General features: G+C 42.9%; 1 non-coding gene across 1 annotated transcript; it reads left to right on the top strand.

The window, feature by feature from the left end:
• The first annotated feature begins 14,404 nt into the window (after positions 1-14,404).
• LOC117719417 (small nucleolar RNA SNORA48) lies at positions 14,405-14,548 on the top strand. Its single transcript, XR_004608153.1, has one exon. It is a non-coding gene; the product is annotated as a small nucleolar RNA SNORA48 (small nucleolar RNA).
• The last annotated feature ends 1,308 nt before the right edge of the window (positions 14,549-15,856 follow it).

Raw genomic sequence — 15,856 nt, 5'->3', positions numbered from 1 at the left:
CCAGGAGAAATTAAAATATGAGGAAAACAGGAAGAGACCCAGGGGCCAAGGGTTAGACTGAGCGGAAAATAGAGAGCTGCGAAGATGAGAATTTAGGGACATAGTCGCTTTTTCAGACTACACATAATTAAAGTTTAGAGAGTCCTTGTGTTTGGCACATGTAGCAGTTCAGAAATTTTCACTTCTCCAAGTGTGAGAGACTGCTGTATGCATTCAGCAAGTTCATCCCTTCCCTAGCTCAGGATTTCTGTTCCTGTCAGTAGGTTGATAAATTTTGTTTCTTATATTGTATAGGTAGAAAAAAGTTAATGTAATTAGAAAAATGGAACAAATTGGAAGTGTGTGGAAAAATTAAATAGCATCATATTTAGTCCCTTCTTCTCTGTGAAGAATGTGGACAAAGGATAACAGAGAGTTAAAGCAAAAGACTAGAGGAACCACACCCTACCCTATATATTAGCATATGGAGGTATGAGAACTAATGGAGAGAGAGAGAGAGAGAGAGAGAGAGAGAGAGAGAGAGAGAGAGGTGGGGAGAGGGAGAGGGAGAGGGAGAGGGAGAGGGAGAGGGAGAGGGAGAGGGAGAGGGAGAGGGAGAGGGAGAGGGAGAGAGAGAGAGAGAGAGCGCGCGCTCTTGGTAGAGCTGTGGGGTAGAAATAATAAAAGCAATTTTAAAAGTTTTGGACACATGATACACAGAGGTTAGAGGTTTAAATGAGCATGTAGTTCATTGGCCAGAGGAGAAGAGGGTATTGTAGTGGGTTAACCAAGACAAAAGATTGTAAAACAAAAAGCCTCATGTAAACCTACTCTTTTAGAAGATACTTGAAAACTATAATTGGAAAATGAAAAAAAAAAAAAAGGAGTTTGAAAACTGTCTGGGAAGAACCTACAGCTGCTGTCACTTTGGTTACAAGACAAAGAAAAGTCAGTTTGGAATGAGAAAAAATATTCTTCATGGTAGCACTCATAGTACCAGTAGTTGCTGTGTGGGACATTGATGGAGAAAATCAATCAATGGTTTTACCCAGTATGGATTCTTTATGCTACAAATCCAGTCTGCCAGACGATACAATAATGGCATAGCTCTTATTGGGGTAACCTACCGCTTTCCAACTGGACTTAAGGTCTGCTCCCTAGGAGGAAACTCATGCTTCATACTATAAACCTGGTTAAGAAAACATAGCTGGAAGAGGGTGGTGTTTTAGATCCTAAGTAGGAGCCTACTACTGTTCTAAGAAACAGTCATCTTGTCAAACTACCTTCTAAACATTTATTTTGATATACTTTTTTTTTTTTTTTTACCTTAGTTAGAGAAGCAGAGAAGCTTCTTGCTGTAGTTGTTAATGAAGAGTTCCATAAGTGGTTAAAATGGTAAGAATAAGTAACTGCGGAATGCTCACCCCTGAAGGGAGGGAGCATTCTATGTCAACTCTTACAAGGCTCAGGAAAGACTGTGGAAGAGGGGACAGAAAGACTGTGAAACTGGGACGGTGGGGAAGAATCCTGGGTAATGGATGGAAGGGAGGGGGCAAAGGAGTCATTTGTTATTTTTGACAGTCCAGGGCTTGGTGTAATTTTAAGCCTTTAAATTTTTTAAGTCTTTTTGACATTGGAAAATTTTAAGGCCTAGGTAAAATGTTAAGGCCTAGATGGAGTGTTAAAGCCTAGATATCCATCTAGGATTGTTAAGGCCTAGATGGAATGTTAAGGCCTAGATGTTAAGGTCTATGTGACTTGAGATCAGTGGTTTGTGTGGTTTGTGAGACAATCTCTGGACCCCAGCAAAAAGCATCACACAGGCTAAGCAGTCTCAGTCCAGACTTTTATTTGTTTAGTGTATAACCGTCAGTGAATTGCTCTTGGTCATCTGTGATTCCCAACCTGTGAAGGTAGACTTATGTGGATGGCATCACCCTGCAGAGGTCATGGTGAAGAGTTGTTTGATTTTGATGACATGTACAAAAAATGTTACATACTAGAAACATTTTACTAATGTTATTTTTAATCATAATGAAATACGTTTTATGTTTGTAACTTATTCTCATGTTTGTTCCTATAGCCAGTATTTTTCCAAACCAATGCATCATGATTCACTTCTGATGCAGTTAAGTGACTTGATTTAGGCCAGTCAGGAAGTTGAGCACCAAGTTATAATCATCACACAGTTATCTTTGATTTCAAGGCTCACAGCACTAATGGAGTACTGTCTAGAAGTGGAAATGACCATGTTTTTAGCTGTCTGAAATCCTTATCTCTCAACTACAGAGACAATGAATAAAAAGTGATCCTGTAGGATAATCCTAAAACTGTGGATGTTCTCAACCAGGGATAGGTGTGTGTGTGTGTGTGTGTGTGAGTACTGTGTGGTATTAGGGATATTGTGTGCTTGTGTTTGATGTAATATGGCGATGATGTTGTATCTGTGTGTGCTGAGTATGGTTTAAAGAAAGTTTTTAAATGATGAGTTATGCCTGGACCAGCTGGGTGAGGAAGGATGAGCAAAGGATCTTCTTTATCTGGGAATGAAGGCCTCAGCGATGTTGCCATTCTGGATGTAGGGAGTCTTCCACTTTGCCAGAAAAGGGAGAGTCTGGCTGGATAATGCTCGGTCTGGTGAGATCCGCCAAGTGCACAGCAGGAGTCTATAGTTGGTGTGGTGGAAGGTTGTTGGATCAACATTTGTTCTTTTCAAATGCTAATTTGTTATTCTTCAGAGTGCTTTTTACTTCTCCTCCAGCAAACCACAGCTCTGAGTATCACTCTTGAATAGTGCCTCACACTCATTTGGCAATGAGTTAGACAGACTGCTGTTATGGATTCAATATGAAACAGCTTTTTTTTTTTTTTTTTTTTTTTTTTTTTAAAAAAAAAAACAAAACCCTCTTACAGCTGCTTGAGGAAACTGATCTCTTTACATGTGGTCTCATCTCCAAAGCAAAAGGAAAAAAGAGAGAGAGAGAGTCATCTCTCCAGAGTGGGGAAAAGTAGACATTTTATTTTGGGTCAAGATTTCATTCACCAAACACCCAGTGTTACCAAAGCAGAAGCCAGGGTCACAGTAGCCGGAATTCAATAGCTGGCTAATTTTCGTTTCCACAATTCCTTCAGTGTCTCCAGCTCCACCCTTTCCCACTTGGCCTGTGTTTACAGAGCCTTAGGCACAGTCATCTTGGTTGGTTTCATGTAATCATGGTTAAAGGGATCAACAGCCTGTGTCGAGTTGCCTGGTCAGAAGCTATTGACTGCAGAGCACTCTGACGGGCTCATCTGTGGTCAGGGAAAGAGAGAGAATGACATGAAATTATTAAGCGTCATTAGGCATAAAATCATAAGATGCCATTCATGTTTGAAGGGAGCACATGGTCTACAAGCTGGAGTACAAAGCCAAGTACGTGGGGACAGGCCGTGAGGTTATATAGGGACTGTGCTTTGAGGAGTAATTCCTCTTTGTAAAGAGAGGCATCCATGGCTTGACTTCAGAAAAGTCGGTACAGTTCAGGAGGATGAAACCTGGGCCCGTGTCCCAGAAATAATAGACATCTAGGTCACCTTCTGTTGTTGTTATCAAAGAAAAATCTCTAGAGTTTTCTTGTTGGCAGCTGATTTAAAGTATGGATTTTAGTCGTGTTTCTGTAAATAAAAGACATATATACGTTGGATTGAACACGTTGTATAGGAAGCCACTTAGTAAATCCCAAGGGCAGGGAGATGGGAAGAACAGCAGACATAAAGCAGTTTGGTTGTGTGCTTGGCTAGGAGAGGCCTGTGTGCTGTGTAAGCCTAGTGGCAAGGCTGGAATATGCTTACTAAACAAAGTGGCCTGCAACTTGACCAGAGCTGGATGGGTAGAAAGCAATGCAGTGAGGCAAGCCCCAAAGGCTGACATTGGGGGATCATGGTTTTCAAGGTGTCTTAGTCAGGGTTTTATCACTGGGATGAAACACATGACCAAAAGCAAGTTGGGCGGAAAGGGTTTGTTTGCTTTATACTTCCAGATCGTAGCCCGTCACTGGAGGAAGTTAGGCCAGGAACTCAAGCAGGGCTGGAACTTGGAGGCAGGAGCTGATGCAGAGGCTACGGAGGGGTGCTGCTTACTGGCTTGCTTCCCTTGGCCTGTTCAAATGCCTTTTTATAAAATTCGGGACCACCAGCCCAGGAATGGCACCATCCACAATGGGGCCACACTGATCACTAATTGAGAAAATGCCTTTCAAGTTGGACTTCATGGAGGCATTTTCTCAACCGAGGTTCCTTTCTCTGTGATACTCTAGCTTGTGTCGAGTGAATACCAAAAAACAGCCAGTACAGAGGGTAACCTGAAATTTTGTAGGATGAAACTTACAAGCTGGGCTAGCACCAGATCATAAAGATGCTTTCATATTTCATAAAGATTTCACAGCATATTCTGAAGGCAATAAGATTTGTAAAGGGAATTACAGTAGAGTTTTTCATTTTCAGCATGATCAAATTGAAACTGAGCCCTTTCTGATGGAAAAAGGACAGATGTAGAACAAGTACCTGCTGGCTGGAGGCTTCTCAGTGTTGTTTGAAAGAGAGACAAGTATTCTATTACAACAGTGAATGTAGAAACAGAGATGGAGACTTCCGTGATACTTGGCCTCAGTAGGACTTGCTAGGAGAGGCGAGAAGGCTCCAGAAAGACTCCTAGCTTTCTGATAGACTGTGTTGTCTGGGTTCCAAAGGTGGAGAGAGGTTTATGGTTGAGATTTAGTAATGGATGTTTAAGAGTTTGGTTTTGGACATCGAGTGAGCAACACAGTGTTTTTCTGGGTGTTAGAGAGCTTCAGGCAGGAGGTCCCGATTGGGGCTCTTTGGGTGTTTGTTAAAGGCTGCGGCATGATCACATGCGATCACTGCAGAATGAGAACTAAGCTCTGGTGTAACCATGGGCTGGATGGAATGCAGAAATAATAAATACAGGGCAGTCAGAGAGCTCAGTGGGGGAACCAGGAGGTAAGGATGGCTCTCAATGAAAAGATAGAGCATCTCAAGCAGGAGGAGATGGTCTAAGAGCCAAACACTGTTTAACAGGCTGATACATAGAGATCAACAAACGTTTGTCTGTTGGGACAGTGGCAAATGATGGGACGGTGTTAGTTGATCTTGCTCATGGCTGTCTTTAAGGGTGATGACAGGGAATCTGGCTTGAAACTGGGAAAAATGAATGGGGGAGAGAAAGCAGAAATGGTCAGCTTTCTTAATGGTACCTTAAGAGAGCTGTTTGGGTGTCAAGGAAGTAAGGTAAAGGTCAGCAGGAGAGGGTCATATGTGATAGAGGAGGGATTTTTACACGTGGAAGGAGCTTAGAAATGCTGTGTGCTGGTGGGAAAGGTGAAGGTGGCATCAGATGGTAGGGATGCAAGTGACAGAATGACCTATTGTGTGAGTGGCAAGATGGCCCTGTTACGGAGTCCTTCTGTATTTATTTACCCTTGCTACTCCCAGTATCACTTTGTGCTTGTCTCTCAGCTCCTGCTTTTTACCTGTTTTTGCTCATGGCATTCAGAAGGCATCATTAGCAAATATGTCTAACTGGGGTGGTTCCTTGGAACCTTACAGGGACCAGAGGCCTGCAGACAGCACTCCTACTTCCCCAGAAAGGGCTGCTATTTACAATCCGGCAAATGGGGTCTATAGCAAGTTGATTTCTGCCTTTTGTAATAAAAGAATTCTGAGATATTAGTATTTTTCTCAGAGTGATAAAGTCAACCATTGTGATGGCAGGATTGATTGGAGACCCCTTAGAACTCACAGTGGTAACAGTGGTAACAATAAATATGCTTCTTGGCAACCATTAACCATTTTCTAAAGGAAGAAGTAAACCAAGGACCTGATGACTTAGTTAAGGGCTGACTCAACTGTGGCCATCACAGCTTCTTTTGTGACATAGTTCAGGAGCCTTGATCAGGCTGACTTTATGCTAACAGATTTTGAAACAATTAAAATGCTCAATTTTGATTATTTATCTTGCCCTCTAACCTAGTTTAGGTGGAATGTGGGGATCTTCATGGAGCTTTTTATAAAAGGTGTGGCACCCAAAGGTTGGTGAAGGGATCGTCCTTGGAAGGATGGCATGCTGGAGTCTGCATGTGTTAAAGTTGCACACACACAGGGAGAGTGAAGAGGGAATCTTGCTTCTAAGTGGAAAGATCCAGGACAGAGTCAAAGTAAGGATGTGATCTGCTTCCACTAGGTAAGAAACCATGGAATATCAGACTCAAAAGAGTTGAGCTCATAAAAGCCCAGGGGGAAGAAAGGAGAGAAATGGTTTCACCCCAAGTGAATCTCAAGAACCTCCATTGCTAAACCAAAAGATGATTCCTTTTGGTGTCAAGAACCTTGTTAGACACAGGGAAAAGATTAATGGAAACTTGATCATTGTACATGTCTGCGTCCTGCTTTTGATGACTGTTCGGCAGTCCTGGAGGAGGATGTGTGTCTGTGTGCCTGTGTGCCTGTGTGTCTGTGTGTCTGTGTGTCTGTGTGTCTGTGTGTCTGTGTGTCTGTGTGTCTGTGTGTCTGTGTGTCTGTGTGTCTGTGTGTCTCTGTGTTAGGATTTCACACTCAGAATAAGGCTGAGGCATCATGCTTACATTCTAATTTCAACTGAGCTGTTAAGTCCTTTTACTGGAGCAGTCAAGATGGATCTTTGTGTCAAGATACAGGTTACCAAGCTTGACAACCTGAGTTCTATCCCCAGGACTCACATTGTGGAAGGACAGAACCAGAAATAATTCCCACAAGTTGTTCTCTGACCTTCACACACACGATGTGGCATGTGTATAACACACAGATACACAGACACATACACACAGACACACACACACACACACACACACACACACACACAATTCAGAGTTTAAAAACTGAATTCAGTAGAGATAAAATTAATGAAGATAGTTCAAACTGAAATGATGAAATTGCAAAACACAACAAGCCAATATGAATCCCAAGGAAAGCCTTAGCAGTAGACTAGGTCAAACAGAAGATAGAACACCAGGACTTGAAGACAAAGTAGAAGAATAGGACCACTTAGTCAAAGAATATGAAAACATACAAAAGGATCATATCAGAACTTTGAGATACCACGAGAACAAATTAATTAATTTTAGTCATAGAAGAAAGAAAAGAATAACAAGTCTATTATATAGACCATACCTTCAAGTCAGTAATAGAAGAAATCCTACGTAAATTAGGGAAAACACCCATTCAGATAGAGGAAGCACACAGAGTAGCAAATAGGGGAGAAAGGAAAATCCCCCTGGTGTACTGTGGGTTAAAACAATAAAAGCATAGAGCATAGAAAGGGTATTGAAAACTGAAAGACAGCTGGGAGGTGGTGGCACAGGCCTTTGAGCCCAGTAATTGGGAGGCAGAGACTGGTGGATCGCTGTGAGTTTGAGTCCAGCTTGGTCTACAGAGCAAGTTCCAGGATGGCCACGGTTACACAGAAAAACCCTTTCCTGACACTGCTCCCCACCCCCAAGAAAAGTGAAAGAGAAAAACCACAAGTCACATATAAGGGAAAATCCATCATAATAACAAATGACTTCTCAATGGAGAAAAAAGTGTGTGTGTGCTGTGTGTGTGCTGTATGTGTGTGTTGTTGTATGTATATGGGGTATGTATATGGGGTATGTGTGGGATGTGTGTGTGTATGTGTGTGTGTGTTTAATGGCACTGTAAATTGAAACTATTCCCTTGCACATCCTAGACAAATGCTCTACTGCTAAGTTCCATTTCCAATTTATGGTTTTATGAACCGTGATCTTGTGATATAACTCAGATAAACCTTCAATTTGTTGTACAACCGAGGCTGTCCTTAAGCTTTCAATTCTCCTGCCAAGTCCAAGTGCTGAGATTACAGGTATCCAACATATCTCCCTGCTAGGAAAGTACTTAAAAAAAAAAAAAAAAAAAAAAAAAAAAGCCAACCACACATTTGTTTATCTCATCTCCCGAGAATCTTGACGGATACCCTGGGAAGCTGATCCTGAGAGTTTGTTGTGAGATTCCCGAGGGGGTGGGAGAACACAGGCCCCAAATTCTGAGGGAAAGATGGGATGCATACTGTAACAAAGAAGTTGTCAACTAGTGGTGAGTGTGCAGACCACACCCACCCACATTCAATCGCCATCACTGAGTCAGAGAAACCGCAAGCCTTTTGCACTCCATGCAGACCTGTGGAGAATTCTCCTTATGACATGAATATTATCAATTCTTTTACTAGGAGACTGGGGCCCAGATGGCTTACAGGCTTGCATTTTCCAGGTTAGGGATATGTCTGATACCTCAGCCCAGATTCTGTTACCCAATCAGGTTCATCTCCTTTCCACTCCCCTAGTCTGTTCTTGCTCGTGATGCAGAAAAAGGTTGCACGGTCAAAGTAATTTTCATATCTCCTCTCCAGTGTTTCCCTTCTTGTGTAATTTACTCTGTCAATAGCTTGGAAACCACCCAAGAGCCTTGTTTGGGGCTGGATGTGTGGGTAGGGTGATACCATGTTGCACTTAAACGAACCCTTTAGTTGACCTTACCCAGGCTCATTTGGGGATCAGCTTACCTGTTTCTTTAGAGAACACAGCCATCTTTGTCTTCAAGTGGTTCCAAGCAGAGGGGAGAAGGGATTTGAATTTCAGAGTGAACCCTTGAAGGGCGCCATGAGTTCTGATCATTTATTAGTGCTTTACTACTGCAAATTAATCTCAAATATACATGGGGGCCAGAAATAGCCGGAGGTGTAGGAATGACTTCTCTCACCCGTTTTTGACTGGAAATTGAGAACATTTCCCAGTTTCAGTGCTCAGAGCATTGGGGTTAATTGGGGTGTTTTTGCTTATTTTCAAAGCTTTAACAGATGATTGCCTGTTCTTGCATCTTTTCCTGATCAAGGTAGTGCTGTTTTATTTGTGCCCTGTAAGTTTTATAAATAGCCCTTTTTAGCTCATTGCTCCACTTCATAATCTTTCTTTTAAAAGAAGCTTTTTTTATTTTTTGAGGTGGAATTCACATATGATGAACTCACCTTAAAAAACAGAGACTTTATGAGAGTCTATGAATGTAAACACCCATGTAACCATCCCCTCCATTGAGACATGGAATATTCCATTATTCCAGGACATACCCCTCCCCCTGTCCCTTTGCTCTAAGTCTCTCGCTGTTTGGGGACACCACAAGTAAATTGTTTCAGTCCTGGCTTTGCCCATCTAGCAGTTTGTATAACTAGAAACACACGCTATGCCCTCTTTCCTGTCAGGCTCCCCATGTTTAACACGTTTCTAAAAACCGTCCGTGTTTTTGCATCTGTCAGTCTTTCGCTATTGTCTTCTCCCATCTTAGCTTGATTTATTGAATTATAAGCATATATAATTTGCATTTTGGACATTTTATTTGGAAACAACTTAGACTTACAGAAAAGATGCAAACTGTTATGTAGAAATTCTTACTCGATTTCATCAGCTTTACGTTTTAATGAGGCATTTTCTTGTCAGGACTGAGGTCACTGGCTGGTGGAGAACTTCACAGTGGCACTGAGACGTGGTGCCCAGGATGAAGAATTTCCATGTGTTTATGACACAGACAAATTTGGGCCACTTGTTTATATGATGCCTGGTAGATTATTATTATTACTTTTTTAGGTAAAGATTTTCTGTCTTCAAATTTTATCTTTGTAGCAAGTCTAGCTCACACTCAAGGCAAGGACAGTGAAGTTCTGCCTCTGGATGGAGAAATATTAAAGGCTTTTGGACACATTAAGTTGATCGTATGATCAGTAAAATAATGTGAGGCTGTGCCAACAAGCCCAATGATTCTACTATTTGTCAATTCTACTATTTGTCAATATCACTATGTATTGGGTCACCTAATTCTTTCTGCTTATACCATGAGCCCCTTTGGCAGGTGCCCACTTATTTTTTATTTCTTTGTCACCTTCTTAGTTTTTACTGTCATAATATTCTCTAGGATAAATTGTATAAATTATATACCCATCATTTAAGGCCCAGAATGGACCATTCCTGTAAAGAATCCAAGCTTTATATGGGTGAGTGAAATTTAGAACGCAAAATGTGGCCATCAGATAAATGGGTTTGCTGTTACTCAAGTGTCATTACATGTAGGCTCTCTCACACAATAGAAGAACACACACACATGCACACATGCAAACATCCACACACATACATAAACATAACACACATACATAACACACACAACACAAACACACACACACATACAAACATACATAAACATATACACACATGCATGCATATGCACGTATAAACAAACATACACATCCATGCACACTCATATGTACACATATATAAACACACATGCATTGTGAGTACCTGCATTTTATTTGTCCATTTATATATAACAGTATACAGATAAATACAAAGGTACCTATAGATAAAGGTAAGTTTATAGATTCTAACACACACACATATGAACATGAATAAACGTGAGGTGGCGCTGATATCCCTGTCTCCAATGCATCTCTCCTATGTTTATTTGTAATTTCCTTTTCTGACAGTGATTCTGAGTCTCGTCATGAACACTTTATTAACTAAGTTGTTCACTTCTGGTAAACACCTTGAAAGCACCTTTAGAATAATAGCCACGAAGAGTAGCCCTGTGAAAAATACATCCTCCAACTAGAACTTGGGGTGGCTTACAGTGTTTGTCTTTGATGGTGTAAGAATAAATATTGTTTTAAACAAGGGTATTTAGGTCAGTTTATTTTTCCCCAATCCTCTGCTCAAAGCCTAGTGTTCTCTGCTAACGTTGTGAAGCAGAGTATTCTTGGCTTTTTGTTTTTTTTTTTAAAACAGCTGTTCTCTTCCATTGTCATTGCATATAAAAATTTGAATGTTATTTAAATCTATTTTGGTATCATTTTATAACTCACTCTATAGCCCAAACAGGACTTGGATTTGTGACCTTCTCGGCTCCAGCCTTCTGAACAGCTCGAGTTACAAGCTTGTATCATGCAACCTAGCTTGGTATTAATTTTTATTTGAGTATTTTAGTTTTCCAGTGATTCAATCTGGACCTGGTATTTTACTCAGGGAGGGGGTAGTTGTTTGCAATTTTATTTATTAAATCTCTACTTTTTCCGCACATTTTTCTTCTCTTCTTTGTTCGGTAGACTTGCGCATTTCTAAGAATCTACCTGTTTTATTGGTGTAATTTGTCACAGCACATTTGTTTGGAATATTTTCCTATAGCTTCTTGCAGCTGTTTTTGCTTTTTTACTTTTTGAGACAGAGTCTCAATCAGCCCGAGCTAGCCTCAGCCAAAGATGGCCTTGAACTCTCCACCCTGCCTCCAGGGTCCCCACTCTGTGCTCTGTCTAGTCTGTATTTTATTAGCCCACTTCCAGTCTTTAGTTTTTTCCTTTATGCTTAGTGTGGATGTTGTTTATATTTTCTCTTCCATCCTTCTCTTTCCTCTGCTGGGAATCGATCCCAGGCCCTTGCACACACTAGGCATGAGCTACAGCTACATACATAGTTCTAATGGTTTGTGTGAATGACCTCATAATATATGGTTTATGTGAATGACCTCATAACATATGACGGTCGTCCCAAGGACACAGCATTTAACAGACCAAAAAGGAAGCTAGTTGCTTTTGGTGCTCTAGCTCTGGATGTCTGTCACGACTGGGTCTGCCATTTGTTGATCTCACAGACACTTGCCAACTCCAGAAAATCCCCAGGAGACAACATGACAGGATGGAAAATGCTATCTTTTCATTGGAGCAGTCTACGTTGTGACTCGCTGATCTTCTAGGTTTTCAAAAGTTGAGCTAGATTCTTCTCGAAATGGTGCACACAGTATCAGTACTCTTTCTTTAGAAGACGATGTGTTCGTATTGGGTGGGAATCAATGGCTGTCAGACCACTGCTTGGGACACACAGGCTCAAGTTGACAGAGCCTTGTCCCAGAGTTCCCTTGAGCTGTAGAGCTGTATAATGATAGGAATATTGTATTTGCCTTGTATTTTTGTGATGAAGAATAAAATTTACCTTTCCCGAGCTTGCTTGAACTTGGAATCAGCTTGATGTGTCATTTTAGGCTTCACCTACACATATGCAAGGTGTTATATATGTGATATGTCTTATCTGGTACCCCCTAAAATGTGAGTTACTATGTATGTGGCATGTCTCAGGCTCAGCCCCAGCCCCAGCCCCAGCCTCTGCTTCAGCCTTAGCCTCTGCTTCAACTCTGCCTCTCCTAACTTGTCACTCATCCTGTGCAAAGTTTACTTTATTTTAAAACTTTACACAGGAAGAACATGGAGGTTCCCTCCAGCACACCTTTAATTCAGGACGTTTATGTTTTACTGAGGACAGACCGCTGTGGAACAGATAGGCCTTTAACAGCTGATATTTGTCCGGTCATTAAATCTCTCTGTACGTAGCCTTTCTACAGGTTGGCCTCGATCTTCAGCACAGGCAACTTGTAAGGATTCAACCCAGTCATTTCCACATTATTCTTTTGCTGCCGTCTCCATAATAGAAGAACAATGATATGGGCAGTTTTGAATTGCATTGCTCACCTCTGTAAGATGCACAAAGGGACTTCTCGTTTTTCTATTCGCGCATGAACAGAGTGTCGTAGCGACTCACTCTATTCTACTATCCCAAACCCTTAAACTCTGGAATATGCCGCTACATATATGATTGGAAATTCTGTCTTTTATATTTTCTATCAAAATTACATTCAGACTTGAAGATGATGTTTGATAACAACGACTTCTCTGGAATGAGATAAGGAGAACGAGGAATTCAGTTCCTTCAGGAATGTCGTCACAGGTTTGAGAAGCTGAGCATTTTCAGTGCAGTGAAGGTGAGCACAAAGGATAGCGACTTTATTTTCTATTTTGCTTTTGAAAAGCCAGAATGACTAAACCTTAGTTCCTTCTTGTTTTCAAAATTAATTTTACCGAAAAAAAAAAAAAATCATTGACCATCGACAAAAAAGTATGTAACAAAGGCGCCCCCTAGTGTCTCCTTTCTGTCATAAGCAGCACAAAATGAAGGCTTCATTCACTAAAGGTATTTCACCAGCGTTCATCATTGCCGGCTGCAGTGCCTTTGTAAGCAAAAACAAAGTCAGGAAAGCCTCTAACTCCCAGAACGCATTCCACTCCCTCCTAAAATTATATAATATTGTCTGAAGGAGTAAAATATGGTTTAAAATGCATATTAAAATCTTTTTTTGGGGGGTGGTGGTGATCAGAAGTCAACCCCCCCCCCCCCCCCGTGTTGTTTCTCGAAAGCCACCCACCGTGTACTCTGAGACAGTCCCTCCCTGCAATTAGGCTGAAACCCCAGGATCCACTGGTCTCCACTTCTCCGTGCCCCAGGACAGGATGGGGACTATCACTATGCACCAGCACAGGTTTTATGTGGCTTCTGGGAATCCAGCTCAGGTCCCTGTGTTTGCGCGCCCTGTCTAGATAATTCTTTTTCTACCAACATACCAACTTTATTTGGATAGCCCATGTTTTAAAGGAGCTTGAAATATTGTGGGGGCAAATACAGGTTCATAGGCAAAAGCTATTCCTCATTGGGATAACTTTAAAATATGAGTTTCCATAAAAGGGAAAGGGAGTGGTGGCAGGTAGAGAAGACTGACCAAACTGTGTCCCATCTGTGGCACATGGGTCATGTACAGCCCAACACAAAATCATAAACTCGTTATGGTCCTGTGTGTACGTGTGGGGGGCACAGTTTGAATAAAATGTCCCCATAGACCCATAGACAGCTGTAGAAGTTAGGCAAGGTGCTTCCTCCCAGCCCCATGTCCCAGAAATAAGACTCAGAGTCAAAATATATTTACAGACACCTTGGCCACATAGCTCGGCTCTTCTCTGACTAGAATCATAACTTAAGATAACCCATTTGTTTTAATCTACATTCTGTCACGTGGCTGGTTACCTGTGCCCCGGGACCATGAGTTCTTCTCTTCACATTTTCCCAGGAGGATCTCCTGCCTGGCTCTATCCCAGAATCCTTTCTGCCTCCTGGATGTCTCACCTCCTATTTCCTGCCTAAGCCGTGGGCCATCAGATTTATTATTGACAGGTGCCACATCCATACAGACGTAAGATATTCTCTCTACAGGAAGTGGCGCTGTTAAAGACTTGTTGGAGAAAGCGTGTCACTGAGGTCTCAGATCTCAAGCCAGACCCAGTGGCTCACTGTCTCTTCCTGCTGCCTGCCTATCCAGATGTGGAACTCTCAGCTCCTCTTCAGCACCAGGGCTGCCTGCATGCCACCATGCTTCCTCTCATGCTGATAATGGACTAAACCTCTGAAATGTAAGCTAGCCCTAATAAAATGCTTTCCCTTATAAGAGTTTTGGTCACCCCCACCCCAACCCCTGGCAATGGGCAAAGAACCACCTTGTTGGTGGTTTTGCTCTTATATCAGCCAGGAGCAGAGCAGACGGTCATCCTTTGTTCATCCTAGTTTCGTGCCTGGTTTGGTGGGCCAGAACTGTTTTATGCCAGAAAACATACAAATCAAATCAAATCAAATCCAGGCAGCTCACATGGGAGGAGAAAGACTGAGACCTGTGGACTGCCATGTCATCTGCCCTCTGGTGCACAGCACAGGCAGACATAGACCTGCTTGTCACCACACCTTGCAGCAGGGATGAAAGTCCAACTACCACAATGTGCTAGTATGTGATAGACAGGTGGGAGAGAAACAGGTGGGAGCAGCTTGAGCATTATAAAAAGAGATGGAACTGGGAACTCCAGGGTGGAGAGGGGTAGCCTGTTGTGAATGGCCAGCCCTAACACCTGGGGCCATGGTGAGGTTCCAGCCTGAGCTGTCACTGAAGGCCATGTCTAGGTATGTGGCTACGCAGCAGCAGGGGTCTGTGTCATGTCTGTGACTCATATTATCACCGGAGAACATGAGGATATTTCTGGTTGGGGACCACAGTCTAAGGGTTGTGCAGAACTAGCCCAGCCCCTCACTGGCTGTGGTGCTCTGGAGAGCTGGCCCCACCTCTCTCCTCAGTGGTGATGTCCTTCTCCTTCCTCTCTCCAGCAGTTGGAAAAGTTTAGGATATGTCCATGGGGTCATGAGAACCGGAGAACTATCCCTGCTCTTGGGAGAGTTCACCTTGCCTGGACCTTGGTAGTGGGGGCACGGGTGAGTCAGCCCTGAGGGCAAGAGTTTGGGGAGAGCTGGCCATGTCACTGGTAATGACCTCCAGGACTTATCCTTTAACACGTGTGGAGGTCAGGAGAATGGCCCCAGGGTTTTGAAAGCAGGTGAGCTATCCTCGTCTCTTGCTGGCTGCAGACCTATACCTTGCTTGGGCAACACTGAGCTGACCCTGGTGCGGGGGGCACAGGTGAGCTGGATCAGTGGGCATGAGTACAGTAGAGCCGGCCCTGCTATTTGTCTGTCATGAGGTGGTGTGAGTTGTGTGGGGTATTGTTCCTCTCCCCCCGACTATGGTAGCTGAGAGAGCTGGGCCCAAGGGCATGAGAGCAGGAGAGCTTGCCCTGTTCCCTCACTGGCTGTAGCACTCAGGAGAGGGGGGCCTGTACTTCACCTGGGCAGCACAGTGGAGCTAGCTCTGATGATAAAGGCACTGTAAGCCAGCCCCAAGGGTGTGAGAAGGAGAGCTGGCCCAGTCTCTGAAGGCTGCAGCACTTGGGAGAGTGGGCCCCACACCTTGACTGGGCAGCAAGGTGGAGACAGTTCTAGAGGCATGGATTCCAGTGAGCTGGCCCCAAGGGCATGAGCGCAGGAGAGTGGATTCTGCCTCTTACTGATGGTCACAATGATAGCCTAGCTTGAGCAGTGCT

The sequence above is a fragment of the Arvicanthis niloticus genome, chromosome 13 (assembly GCF_011762505.2).
Source record: "Arvicanthis niloticus isolate mArvNil1 chromosome 13, mArvNil1.pat.X, whole genome shotgun sequence".
Taxonomy (NCBI): Eukaryota; Metazoa; Chordata; class Mammalia; order Rodentia; family Muridae; genus Arvicanthis; species Arvicanthis niloticus.
Note: the sequence above shows the minus strand (reverse complement) of the source record. Positions and strands in the feature narration are given on the sequence as shown.